The sequence below is a fragment of the Suricata suricatta genome, chromosome 11 (assembly GCF_006229205.1).
Source record: "Suricata suricatta isolate VVHF042 chromosome 11, meerkat_22Aug2017_6uvM2_HiC, whole genome shotgun sequence".
NCBI classification, from domain to species: Eukaryota; Metazoa; Chordata; class Mammalia; order Carnivora; family Herpestidae; genus Suricata; species Suricata suricatta.
Window position 1 is genome coordinate 79,422,145 of NC_043710.1, and position 15,057 is coordinate 79,437,201.

Here is a 15,057-nt window from a genome sequence, read left to right on the forward strand (position 1 = left end):
CCCGCACCCTGCCACCAGATTCAACTGGATCCCATCAGAAAACAAAGCTTATGGTGGCTAAGAAAACAACTCACAGTTTGAATTCATTTAGCATGATGGGTAATGGGTTATGTTCCTATCTCATCTGGCAACCCGAATGCAACCAAGCTTTTGCTCAATAAACTGTCCCTGTTTATATGACACATAATAACAACCATGAGTCCATACTGCCCTTCTGTTTGAAGGCTTCCTAAGTTTGTTTTGTTTTCAAACCTACTGCATGTTGAAATCTAATATTTAGCAATACCTACCTGGCCAAGAAGAAACTATGATTACAATGGTAGTTTTCCCAGGACAAGGCTTATCCATTGCACTCTGGATGTGATGACCCTTGTGATTTCCCCAAATGTGAGAAACTCGACTGTATAATCTGTGGTAGTGTGGGACTGTGTTCACAGTCTCCCTTGGTTAAAAAAAAAATCTGACATTTAGCAAACTCCTCCAGGGGGGTTGAATGAATCCTCCATTCAGAAGCTTCCTGGTTGTGCTGTGGTCTAGACATAACAGTTTGCTTTAGAGTGAACATCTTTGCCAGTTTCTCTCTGGAGTTAGGGGCGTATTTCCACATAGATGATCATGACAGACCCAAGGAAGGAAGACAACCTAAGTCAAATGGAAAAGAATTAAGTGCTTGGCTGATACTCATCATGAATCCTAGAATTGAGGATTTGGGAGGAGTACCCTTATAGAAACAGTTTTTGGTTTCCTTAGTCTTAAGGCCCCGTATGACGTTTGGACGTAATTCAATTTTTAAATACCTCATGGTTAACTCACAGAGACTGACGTCAGAGGACTGTGATATTGTAAAAGAAATTGCTGCCACCCAGTGGAATATTTAGGTGTTATATGCAATTTCCTTTAAAAACTTCATAAATGTTCATCGTATCACATGGAGGATTTATTTCAGTATATATTTTTACATTTATGTATTTACAATTCATTTCTTTTCACATGGATTTATTCCATGAATATGAGATTTTCCAGACACACAGACTTGATTTTACATCCCCACATCATTTAAACTGCATCTATGCCCAAAAGTGAATTATAGTGCTAATCCTATAGCAATAGAGCATTGTAACATTCCTCTTTCTCCTTTAGCCACTTAAAAAATATTTTATGTTGTGGGGTGCCTGGGTGGCTCAGTTAGTTAAGCTTCCGACTTCGGCTCAGGTCAGATCTCACTTTCATGGGTTCGAGCCCCACGTCAGGCTCTGTGCTGACAGCTAGCTCAGAGCCTGAAGCCTGCTTTTGGTTCTGTGTCTCCTTCTCTCTCTGCCCCTCCCCCTCTCATGCTCTGTCTCTCTCTGTATCAAAAATAAAACATTTTTTAAAAAATTTTTAAAAATTTAATGTTTTATTTTTGAGAGAGAGAGAGAGAGAAAGAGAGAGAGAAGGACAGAGAGAGACAGTGAGAGATAGTGTGAGCAGGGGAGGGTCAGAGAGAGAGGGAGACACAGATTCGAAGACAGACTCCAGGCTCATGAGCTAGCTGTCAGCATAGAGCCTGACATGTGGCTTGAACCCATGAACCGCGAGATCACGACCTGAACTAAAGCCGAATGCTCCATTGACTGAGCCACCCAGGGGCCCCACCATTTTGTTTTTTTGGTCTTCAAAGCGTCATGGTGTTGATAAAGTGTTTATATATTCAGGACCCACAGACTGAAGGCTCCACCATGGTCTGACCCATATCACAAATCTTTTATTTTTAATATAATTTATTGTCAAATTGGTTTCCATACAACACCCAGAGCTCATCCTAACAAATGCCTTCCTCAATACTCATCACCCACTTTACCCTTTCCCCCATACCCCATCAACCCTCAGGTTGTTTCCAGTATTTAAGAGTCTCTTATGGTTTGCCTCCCTTCCTCCCTGTTCCTAATTTTTCCCCATCCCTGCCCCATGGTCTTCTGTTAAGTTTCTCCTAATCCACAAATGAATGAAAACATTTGGTATCTGTCTTTCTCTGACTGACATCCTGCACTTAGCATGATACCATACAGATCCATCCTCATTGCTACAAATGGCCAGATTTCAATCTTTCTCGTCAAAAAATATTCCATTGTATATATAAACCACGTCTTCTTGACCATTCATCAGTCGATGGATATTTACGCTCTCTCCATGTTTGGTTATTGTTGAAAACTCTGCTATAAACATTGGGGTACATGTGCCCCTATGCATCACCACTACTGTATCCCTTGGACAAATTCCTAGCTGTGCTATTGCAGGCTTATAGGAGAGTTCTACTGGTAATTTTCTGAAGAAATTCCAAATTTTTTTCAGAGCATCTGCACAGGTGTGCATTGTCACCAACAGTGCAAAAGACTTCCCGTATCTCCACATCTTTGCCAACATGTATAGTCTTTTGATTTGTTCATTTAAGCTACTATGACTGGCATGAGGTGGTATCTTAGTATGGTTTTGATTTGTATTTCCCTGATGATGAGTGATGTTGAGGATCATTTCATGTGTCTGTTGGCCGTCTGGATGTCTTCTTTGGAAAAGTGGCTATTCATGTGTTCTGCCCATTTCTTCACTGGATGATTCGTTTTTTGAGTGTGGAGATTGGTGAGTTCCTTGTAGATTTTGGATATTAGCCCTTTATCCGATATGTCATTTGCAACTATCTTTTCCCATTCCATCAGTTACCTATGAATTTTGTTGATTATTTCCTTTGCAGTGCAGAGATTTTATCTTGATGAGGTCCCAATAGTTCATTTTTTCTTTTGATTCTGTTGCCTTCAGAGATGTGTCGAGTAAGAAATTGCTACAGCTGAGGTCAAAGAGGTTATTTACTGCTTTCTCCTCCAGGGTTTTGATGGTTTCCTGTCTCACATTCAGATCCTTCATCCACTTTAAATGTATTTTTCTGTATGGTGTAAAAAAGTGATCTAGTTTCATTCTTCCACATGTTCCTGTCCAGTCCTCCCAGCACTATTTCTTAAATGGGCTGTCTTTTTTCCGGTGGATACTCTTTCTTGTGTTGTCAAGATTAGTTGGCCATACATGTGTGTGTCCAATTCTGGGTTCTCTATTCTATTCCGTTGGTCTATGTGTCTGTTTTTGTGCCAATACCATACTGTCTTGATAACGACAGCTTTGTAGTAGAGGCTAAAGTCTGGGATTGTGATGCCTCTGGTTTTGGTTTTCTTCTTCAATATTACTTTGTCTATTCTGGGTCTTTGTGGTTCTTTACAAATTTTCGGATTGTTTGTTCTAGCTTTGAGAAGAATGTTGGTGCAATTTTGATTGGGATTGCATTGAATGTGTAGATTTCTCTGGATAGTATTGAGATTTTAACAATATTTATTCTTCTGATCGATGAGCAAGGAATATTTTTCCATTTTTTGTGTCTTCTTCAATTTCCTTCATAAGTTTTCTATAGTTTTCATCATACAGATCTTTTACATCTTTGACTAGGTTTACTCATAGGTATTTTATGGGTTTTCATGCAATTGTGCGTGGGATCAGTTTCTTGAATTCTCTTTCTGTTGCTTCATTATTGGTGTATAAAAACACAACCAATTTCTGTACATTGATTTTGTACCCTGCGACCTTGCTGAATTCATGCATCAGTTCTAGCAGACTTCAGGTGGAGTCTGTCGGGTTTTCCATGTAAGGTATCATATCATCTATGAAAAAAGAAAGTTTTACTTCATCTTTGCCAATATTGATGCCCTTTTTTCCATTTTGTTTTCTGATTGCTGATGCGGGATCTTCCAACACTATGTTAAATAACAGTGATAAGAGTGGACATCCCTCATGTATTCATGATCTTAGGGGGGAAAGCTCTCAGTTTTTCCCCATTGAGGATGATATCAGATGTGGGCTTTTCATGAATGGCTTTTACAATGTTTAAGTATCCTACCTTTTTCAGGGGTTTTTGTAAGAAATGGTGCTGTATTTTGTCAACTGGGTTTTCTGCACCTATTGACAGGATAATATGGTTCTTATTCTTTATTTTGTTAATGTATCACATTGATTGACTTGCAAATATTAAATCAGCCCGGGAATGAATCCCACTTGATCATGGTGAATAATTCTTTTTATATGCTGATGAATTTGATTTGGTAGTATCTTGTTGAAAATTTTTGCATTCATATTCAACAGGGATATTGGCTTGTCTTTTTTTTTTTTTCTGAGTCTCTGTCTGTTTTGGGAATCAAAATAATGCTGTCATAGAATGAATCCAGACATTTTCCTACCATTTCTATTTTTTAGAACAGCTTGAGGAAAACAGGTATTAACTCTGTTTTAAATGTTTGGTAGAATTCACCAGGGAAGCCACCTGGTACAGGACTCTTTATTTGTTGGGAGAATTTTGATAACTGATTCAGTTTTTTCACGAGTAATGGGTCTGTTCAGATTTTCAATTTATTTCCCATTTGAGTTTTGATAGTGTGTGAGTGTTTAGGAATCTGTCCATTTCTTCCAGGTTCTCCAATTTGTTGGCATATAAATAGTATTTCTTGATAACTTCTTGTATTTCTGAGGGATTGGTTATAATAAGCCCATTTTCATTCATGATTTTAGCTATTTGGGTCCACTCTCTTTCCTTTTTGAGAAGCCTCACTAGAGATTTGCTAATTTTGTTCTTTTTTTTTTTCTTTTTCATAAAAATAACTCTACTTTCATTGATCTGTTAAAGTGTTTTTGGGGATCCTATATTGTTTATTTCTTTCCTTGATCTTTATTACTTTTCTTCTTCTGGGTTTGGGATGTCTTTGCTGATCTGCCTATAGTTCCTTTAGGTGTGCTATTAGACTCCATATTTGGGATAGTTTCTTGACATATGCCTGGATTGCAATGTATTTTCCTCTTAGGACTGCCTTAGCTGCATCCCAAGGGGTTTGGATTGTTGTTTTTCCGTTTTCATTTGTTTGATATATTTTATAAGTTCTTCTCTAATTGCTTGTTTGACCCACTCATTATATACTAGAGTTTTCTTTAACCTCCATGCTTTTGGTAATTTTCCAGACTTTCTCCTGTGGTTGGTTTCAAGATTCATAGCAGTGTGATCTGAATCTGTGCATGGTATGACCTCAACTCTTTTATATTTATTGAGGGTTGTTTGGTGACCCAGTATGTGATCTACCTTGGAGAATGTACCATGGGCACTAGAGGAGAAAGTGAATTCCTTTTCTTTGGGATATAGAGTTCTGAATTTATCTGTCAAGTCCAGCTGTTCCAAAGTGTCATTCAGGGTCATTGTTTCTTTGCTGATTTTCTGTCTCATTGATCTATCCATTGTTGTAAGTGGGGTACTAAGTCCTCTGCAATTACCACATTTTTATCAATAAGATTGCTTATGTTTGTGATTAATTGTTTTATATATTTAGGTGCTTTCAAATTTGGTGTACAGACATTATAATTGGTAGCTTTTCCTTGATGGATAGACCTTGTAATTATTATATAATGCCCTTCTTCATCTCTTGTTACAGCCTTTAATTTAAAGTCTAGTTTGTCTGATATAGGTATGGATACTCCAGCTTTCTTTTGACTTTCAGTAACATGCTATATAGTTCTCCATCTCCTCACTTTCTATCTGAGGGTGTCCTCAAGTCTAAAATGAGTCTCTTGTAGATGTCAAATGGATGAGTCATGTTTCTTTATCCATTGTGATATCCTATACCTTTTGATTGGAGCATTTAGTCCATTTACATTGAGTGTTATTTTTGAAAAATGTGGGTTTAAAGTCATTTTGTTATGTGTAGGTTAAATGGTTGTAGTGATGTCTCTGGCACTTTGTGGTCCTTGCAGCATTTCAGTCATAGAGTCCCTCTTATGTACTCTGGTAAGGCTGGTTTGGTGGTGATCAATTCCCTCAGGTTTGCTTTTTTTTAGGAAAACCTTTATCTCTCCTTTTATTTTGAATGACAGAGTTGCTGGATAAAGGATTCTTGGCTGTATATTTTTCCTGTTCGTCTCATTGAAGATTTCTTGCCATTCTACTGCCAAGTTTCCGTAGATCCATCTGCAACAACCCTTATGTGTCTACCTTTGTATGTTAAGGCCCATTTATCCCTAGCTGCTTTCAGAGTTCTCTCTTTATCCTTGTATTTTACCAGTTTCACTATGATATGTTATGCAGAAGATCAATTCAAGTTATGTCTGAAGAGAGTTCTCTGTGTGTCCTGGATTTCAGTGTTTGTTTCCTCCCCCAGATTGGGGATGTTCTCAGCTCTGATTTGTTCAAACACTCCTTCAGCTGCTTCTCACTCTCTTCCTCCACTGAAATTCCTATGATATGAATATTGTTCCTTTTGACTGAATCACTTAGTTGTCTAATTCTCCTTTTGTGATCCTGGATTTTTTTATTTCTCTTTTTTCCATACATTTATCTTATAATTCACCCATTCTCTCCACTGCTTCTTAATTCACACCGTGTCTGCCTTCATTTCACTATGCACCTCATTCATAGCATTTTTTAATTCACCATGACTATGCTTTAGTTCCTTGATCTCTGCAGCAATAGATTCTCTGCTGTCATTTATGCTTTTTCAAAGTCCAGCATTTAATTTTATTACTATTATTCTAACATCTTGTTCAGTTATGTTGCTTATATCTGTTTTGATCAATTCTTTAACTGTCACTTCTTCCTGGAATTCTTTTGAGAATTCTTCCGTATCATCATTTAGACTGGCTTCTTTTTCTTGTAATTTTTAAAAGCTTGTTATGTGTTCTGAACCTGTGAGTACTGTTATATTAAAGGGGGGCCATACACTGTCCAGGACCTGACCCTTCAGGAGCTATTTTTTGGAGAGTGCTACTTGCTCTCTGTTCTTGTGACTTTGGGTTTTATTTTTCTACTCATAATGATTTTTTGGACCCTCCGCCAAGTATGCTTTGATCTGTCCCTCGAAGCCCTGAAAAGGAAAACAAACAGACAGTCAAACAAGAAACAAAAACATGCATACACACAAACAAATAAAACAAACAAGTCAAACAAATAAACACAAAAATCAAAAGACAAGCAAAAGCTAGAAACATTAGCTACAAGTAAAGAACAGGGTGGAGGTGGTGCTGACAAAAGAGCACAAACAAGGAGAGAATGAGAGGGGCGGGGCGGGGGGGGGAGAAAAAATAAACATTGACCAGGAAGAGACACTAAACAGCTTAATCCAGGAAGAGAGAAAGGAAAAAAGGAGGGAAAGGAAATGAAGATAAAGTTACCCTGACAGAGAAACTATATGGCTTGAATATTCCAGAGAGAAAGAAAGGAAAGGAAAGAAGGAGGTATAGAACATGTATGAAGAAAATGAACTAAATATATCTGTTTAAACAAAACAATAACCAGAGTAACCAGCCTAGGGGAGGGAAGAGATAAGGAGAAAAGGAAGGAAGACTATATCTAAATAAGAAGAATTGTCCTAGAATTAATCCAGGCAATGCAGCAGCGCTAGTCTGGAGGAGGGGGCTGTCTGGTTCCACAGCATTTATCCCGCTCCAGTTCATATGCAGGCATGGAGGAGCATGGTATGTGGTAGTCAGGTCCCGCCTCCAGAGTGGGCTCAGAGGACTGATCTCTGAGGCCCCACCTTGGTGGTGGAGAGGAGAAAAATGGTGACCCCTTCAGTCTCTTCTCCACGACTCAGTTTCCCAAATCACTCTTTTGGAGCTGTTCTCACTGTGCCACGGGCGCAGATGAGGTGGTCTGTCTCGCTCCACCAACTGACTTGCCACAGCACTTGCCTGGGACTTAAACTCCTGCTCCATGCACCCTGATACCAGAAAACCACCTCTTGATGCCCAATATGTGGTTCTGGCTGGTTTTGTCCTGTGCCACAGCACTTCAGGGGAGGGGACTGGTTTCTCCTACCGCAGACTGTGTCCCTGTCCCTGACCTACCACTGAACCTGAAGGGGACTCCCTTCCTCCCCAGATATGTGAACAGGGCAGCCGGCCCCAGTCCAAAGAAAGCCCTGCAGTTAGAGATGGAGTCCCTCTCCCTCTTGGTTCAAGGTCTCTCTCTTGTCCAGATACACTACTACACCTCCCCAGCCACTATTTCTCTTCCCTTTGTCTCTCCACAGAAGATCCCTCCCCTCTATGCCTACGTGGCCCATTTTACCTCCCCTAGTTCACAGTCACCCACCTATGGCCCATTAGGTGGTCCTGGTTTCTCCCTGGTAGATTCAGTCTCTTTTTCTCCCAGACTCTCGGGGTTCAAAGTTCTTTGGCTTTAGCCCTTATTTGTTTGAGTGACACTGAAAGTATGGATTCTTCTACCTCTCTGCCATGTTGGCCCCTCTCTCACAAATCTAAACCTAAGTCAGCCTGAGCTCAGGAGAAACATCTCACAGTCAGGGAAACCTAATACACAGCAATCAATCCTCCAACTCAGCTCTGGCAAACTCACCTTATCCTAGAAAATAAGACCTCCAAGCTTTAATAGGAAATCCCTGATCTCCTAGCCAATTATGCCCTATCATGCCATATTTCCAAGTGTCTTCTAATGCTCTTATAGAACTTGTTCTTACCTAAATTCCTTAGAAAGTCTGTTCCACTGGTCCTAAGGCACTGTACTGCTCCAATCCATGGGTTATGTTCCTTGAATAAACAACATCAAACTCCTTACAAAATTGTTGTATAGTATTGTCATTTGACAGTTTATATGAGGATGCCTATTTGTTAAGGTATAATAAGCAGGCAGGTAAAGGGCCTATCAAATGAGGGTTGGTGGAAGATGTCATTAAGAAGAAACTAGGGGAAAGAGAGAACAGAATTAATGAGCATGTAAAGAACAAATAAAAAGTAGGCAGAAAACCCTGTGTACTGGACTGCCAAAGTTTCCAATTTAATTACATGCATCAACCTGTTATATAACTACATGGATCTTTGGCAGTGCCTTTTTCCTAAGGGAAACATTGTTTCTTCTGGCCTACAAAAGACAAATACATTTTCCAGGATCTTGTGTGTGTGTGTGTGTGTGTGTGTGTGTGTGTGTGTGTGTTTGTGTCCAAAAGGAAATAAAATGAAGATCACAGACAGTTTTATAGGAAAAAATAATGAAATAAAATAAAATTGGGCACGCAGACATTAATGGTATCCTGCTAGGAGCATTAATAGAATGACTGCAAAGTAGACAGTCAGAACTAGTAGGATTATCTCTTGGTATGGAGTGGGAGAGGATTGCGGGAATGTTGGAAGGAATTCATACTATGTAGATGAAACAGTTTTTTTTTCTTTAACCTAACAGCTCTTTTCTAATTGACTTACCAGGAGAGGAAAATTGGGATTATGAGTGGAAAGCCATTGCATTCTTTAGTACAGTGTTCTTATTTCCCTTAACTGAGAAGTTTTCTACAATTCTTATTCTATGGAAACAGAGTTAATTTCCTCCTTATCTGTACTACATGTTCTATTTTTGTGCATAGACGTATTATCACCATTTTCACTCTATTTGACCACTTGTGGGCCTTCGGTATTAAACTAATCCTGGATGCACAGGTAGCATGCCATTTTTACCTCACTTCCTCAGTGCCTAGCACAGCTCCAGGTATTTAATAACTCATTGATATTTGCTAGATTTAATTGAATTGAAAGTGGTCATAGTGGGAAAGGAGAGAGAAAAGAAAAAGGTGTAAAATCTACTTTCTTTTCATACTCAGGAAATTAAGAACAGAGTTCTTAGAATAATTATGCTTCATTTTCCTACCTGCAGCCAGAAATCTGTTAGCTCCAGTTAAATTTATGCAGACATGCAAGCAGTACCACACACCCTACCTCTTTTATAGCTTAGATTAAAAGCCAAGTCTCTATCTCCATAGTTCACAACCTAAACAAGCCAGTCTGGGTTGTACCAGTCACCAGCTGCTCTTTGTCCTTGTCAGACAGAAAAATAGATACATGACCTATAGCAGTCACAAATTACAGTGTTCATACTACCCAGAATAGTACAAGCTGTTCTTTCTTTTCTCAACAATCAACCTGGATGTGTAAAACCTATTAGGACATCTTTGCTGTGATTCTCCTGACCCTTCAAGGCCTCTAGGCCTAACTTTCTTTTTCTAAATTAATTGAGTCTGTGAACAGCCACTGTTGCTGATGGGAGATGATTACACACACAAGCAGATTTTATCATTAATCTCTCTCTTAAAAACTGTCTATACTCTATTTTCCATAGCTCAGTTTCATCTATTACTCCTAATTAGAGCCAGCTCCTACTTGCTCAATTCACCAAGTATTTATGAAGCAAGCATCTTATGAGTGTAAGGCTGTGTCTGGAACCATTGGCTAGAAAAGGACAAACCTAAACTTCACCTATGCTTGATCTTCAACATGATCATTACTGATCCGTATAAATGGAATAGCTCAAGACCATGGCAAGAGGGGCAGCTGGGAAAGATGTTAACCACCTTGTTACCATTAGGGTTATTTAAGTAGAGATTTCAATCATTCATTGATTTCTTTATAAATTCAACCAGCAGTTACTAAGTGCTCATGTAAACAGAAATCTCTGTATTGTCCACTGTTTTATTCACATGTCTAGTAAGGTGGCTGGATGAGAATATACAATAGGTGGTGATTGTGCTTCGGGAATGAATTTAGGGAAATGATATTCTATATCAAAATTCAAACTCTCGGGGCACCTGGGTGGCTCAGGTGGTTAAGCCTCTGGCTTCAGCTCAGGTCAGATCTCACGTTCATGGGTTCAAGCCCTAGGTCAGGCTCTGTGCTGACAGCTAGCTCAGAGCCTGGAGCCTTCTGGTTCTGTGTCTCCTTCTCTCTCTGCCCCACCCCCTCTCATACTCTGTCTCTCTCTGTATCAAAAATAAATAAAACATTAAAAAAAATTTTAACTCAAACTCTCTAACTCTCCTGATAGAATTGGGCAAAGCTAATTATTTACAAACTGATCATTCCTGTTTCAAAAATTAAATTAAAGCTACACCAAGAAAGACAACATGAGCTATTGTTTTCCATCCTGGGTTTTACTTATTCATTTTCTATATTCACTACTGAGTTAAAACAAATCCTTCAAAAACAATTTCAAAGTTAGTTATATCTAAATAAAGCTCAGATTCCTATTTTCTTAAAGGAAAATTGTCTTTATGATCTCCTGAATTTCATGGGAAGCAGATGCAGGGGACTTATGTCCTCAAAAATTTGGAGACCTCTCCTCTGGGCCTCTTCCTTAAGGCAAGCTGGGTCGATATCCTGAGAGTGCATTACCACACATACAGCAAGAGGCAATGTCACCCTCTAATGGCTGACCTTGTCAAACTTTTTTTTTCCCCTGCTATCCTTGCCTGGCAAATTGAAACTAATTTGTTCTTTACCTAACTTCACCGCTGATAGAGAGGAGCAACTTGACCTGGGTTTGATGATTACTTCAACACTTTTATCCTTGGAGTTGTCTCTTCTTTGACCATTATGTGCTTGCATGCAAAAAGTACTAGCCTTGGAATTAAAAGGAAAAAAAACTGGTATTAGAATTCTAGGTTCAAACAAGAATAATGATTGCTATTAATTTTCTCAAAACCTCTAGATAGGGATTTCTGTAAAGATTAAAACAAGCAAAGGTTTCAACTTATGACATGAAACACACACAGTGAAAAATAGTACACATTAAAAAACTGTTATCTAAGAGGACTACTCATATATATATTTTTTTCTTACTTTGGAATCAGAAATTCAAATTTAATAGCCTGATGGATTCAAAATGTATGAAAAAAGAGGGGACACAGTGATTCTTGACAAATCTTTTTTTATATAGTTTATTGTCAAATTGTTTTCCATACAACACCCAGGGCTCATCCCAGCAAATGCGTTCCTCGATTCCCATCACCTATTTTTCCCTCTCCCTCGCCTCCCCGCCCCCCATCAACCCTCGGTTTGTTCTCAGTATCTAAGAGTCTCTTATGGCTTACCTCCCTCCCTCTCTGTACCTAATTTTTCACTGTCCCCTCCCTGATGGTCTTCTGTTAAGTTTCTCCAAAACTACATATGACTGAAAATGTATGGTATCTATCTTTGGCTGACTTATTTGATATAGTATAATACCCTCTGGTTCATTCCACCTTGCTGCAAATGGCCACATTTCATTCTTTCTCATGGTCAAGTAACATTCCATTGTATATACTAACCACATCTTCTTGATCAATTTGTCTGTTGAAGGACATTTGGGCTCTCTCCATGATTTGGCTATTGTTGAGAGTGCTGATATGATACTGGGGTACATGTGCCTTCTATGCATCACCACTACTGTATCCCTCGGATAAATTTCTAGCAGTGCTATTGCTGGGAAATAGGGAAGTTCTACTGGTAATTTTCTGAGGAAACTCCAACTTTTTTCCAGAGCGTCTGCATAAGTTTGCATTCTCACCAACAGTGCAAAAGGATTCCCATTTCTCCACATCCTCACCAATATCTATAGTTTCCTGATTTGTTCATGACTGGCATGAGGTAGTATCTTAGTATGGTTTTGATGTGTATTTCCCTGATGATGAGTGATGTTGAGCATTGTTTCATGTGTCCGTTGGCCATCTGGATGTCTTCTCTGGAAAAGTGGCTATTCATGTCTTCTGCCCACTTACTTGTTTGTCAGGTGTGGAATTTGGTGAGTTTCCAATAGATTTTAAATACTAGCCGTTTATCTGATATGTCATTTGCAACTATCTTTTCCCATTCTGTCGGTTGCCTATTAGTTTTCTTGATTGTTTCCTTTGCAGTGCAGAGCTTTTTATCTTGATGAGGTCCCAATAGTTCATTTTTCCTTTTGATTCTTTTGCCTTTGGAGATGTGTCGAGTAAGAAATTGCTACAATTGAGTTGCCTTTGGAGATGTGTCAAGTAAGAAATTGCTACAGTTGAGGTCAACTGTTTCCTGCTTTCTCCTCTAGGGTTTTGATGGTTTCCTGTCTCACTTTCAGGTCCTTCATCCACTTTAAATTTATTTTTCTGTATGGTGTAAGAAAGTGGTCTAATTTCATTCTTCTACATGTTGCTGTCCAGTCCTCCCAGCACTATTTCTTAAATGGGCTGTCTTTTTTCCAGTGGATACTCTTTCTTGTGTTGTCAAGATTAGTTGGCCATACATTTGTGTGTCCAATTCTGCGTTCTCTATTCTATTCCATTTGTCTCTGTGTCTGTTTTTGTGCCAATACCATACTCTCTTGATGATGACAACTTTGTAGTAGTAGAGGCTAAAGTCTGGGATTGTGATGCCTCCTGTTTTGGTTTTCTTCTTCAATATTGCTTTGTCTATTCAAGGTCTTTTGTGGTTCCATACAAATTTTCGGATTGTTTGTTCTAGCTTTGAGAAGAATGCTGGCACAATTTTGATTCGGATCACATTGAATGGGTAGATTGCTTCAGGTAGTATTGAGATTTAAACAATACTTATTCTTCTGATCCACAAGCAAGGAATGCTTTTCCATTTTTTTGGTGACTTCTTCAATTTTCTTCATAGTTTTCTATAGTTTTCATCATACAGATCTTTTTTACATCTTTGATTAGGTTTATTTCTAGTTATTTTATGGGTTTTCATGCAATTGTGAGTGAGATCAGTGCCTTGAATTCTCTTTCTGTTGCTTCATTATTGGTGTATAAAAATGCAACGATTTCTGTATGTAAATTTTGTACCCTGGGACTTTGCTGAATTCATGAATCAGTTCTAGCAGACTTTGGGTGGTGTCTGTCGTGTTTTCCATATAGAGTATCATGTCATCTGTGAAAAATGAAAGTTTGACTCATTCTTGCCAATTTTAATGACTTTATTTTATTTTGTTGTCTGCTAATGCTGGGTCTTCTAACACTATATGAAACATCAGTGGTGAGAGTGTACATCCCTGTCCCGTTCCTGATCTCAGGGGGAAAACTCTCATTTTCCCCATTGTAAATGATATTAGCTGTGGGCTTTTTACAAATGACTTTTATAATGTTTAAGTAAGTTCCTTCTATCCTGCCTTTCTCAAGGATTTTTGTAAGAAATGGTGCTGTATTTTGTCAAATGCATTTTCTGCATCTATTGGCAGGATCATATTATTCTTATCCTTTATTTTGTTAATATATCACATTGATTAACTTGCAAATATCAAACCAGCCCAGGAATGAATCCCACTTGATCATGGTGAATAAATCTTTTTATATGCTGATGAATTTGATTTGGTAGTATATTGTCGAGAATTTTTGCATCCATATTCATCAGGGATATTGGCTTGACATCTTTTTTTGCTGGGTCTTTTTCTGTTTTGGGAATCAAATTAATTCTGGCTTCATAAAATGGGTCTGGAAGTCTTCCTCCCATTTCTACTTTTTAGAACAGCTTGAGGAGGATAAGTATGAACTCTGATTTATTTATTTATTTATTTATTTATTTATTTATTTATTTATTTTTATTAATAGTTTATTGCCAAGTCGGTATCCATATAACACCCAGTGCTTTTCCTCACAAGTGCCCTCCTCCATGACCATCACCCCCCCCATCCTCTTACCTCCTCCCTCTTCAGCCCTCAGTTTGTTTTCAGTATTCAAGAGTCTCTCATGATTTGCCTCCCTCCTTCTCCCTAACTTTCATTCCTTCCCCTTCCCCTTCCCATGATCCCTTTTTAGGTTTCTCCTGTTAGACCTATGAGTGCAAACATATGGTATCTGTCTTTCTTTGCCTGACTTATTTCACTTGAGGCCCATCCACTTTGCTACAAATGGCCACATTTTATTCTTTCTCATTGCCATGTAGTACTCTATTGTGTATATATACCACATCTTCTTTACCCATTTCATCGGTTGATGGACATTTAGGTTCTTTCCATGATTGTTGAAAGTGCTATGGCCAATTAATTTTTGACAAAGTAGGAAAGAGTATGTGATGGAAAAAAGACTGCCTCTTTAGCAGGTGGTGCTGGGAGAACTGGACAGCAACATGCAGAAGAATGAAACTAGACCACTTTCTTACACCATACACAAAAATAAACTCAAAATGGCTGAAGGACCTGAATGTGAGACAGGAAACCATCAAAACCCTCGAGGAGAAAGTAGGGAAAAACCTCCTAGACCTCCACCGCAG

General features: G+C 38.7%; 1 non-coding gene across 1 annotated transcript; it reads left to right on the top strand.

The window, feature by feature from the left end:
- Positions 1-282: 282 nt before the first annotated feature.
- On the top strand, positions 283-444 carry LOC115272922. Its single transcript, XR_003900567.1, has one exon. It is a non-coding gene; the product is annotated as a U1 spliceosomal RNA (small nuclear RNA).
- The last annotated feature ends 14,613 nt before the right edge of the window (positions 445-15,057 follow it).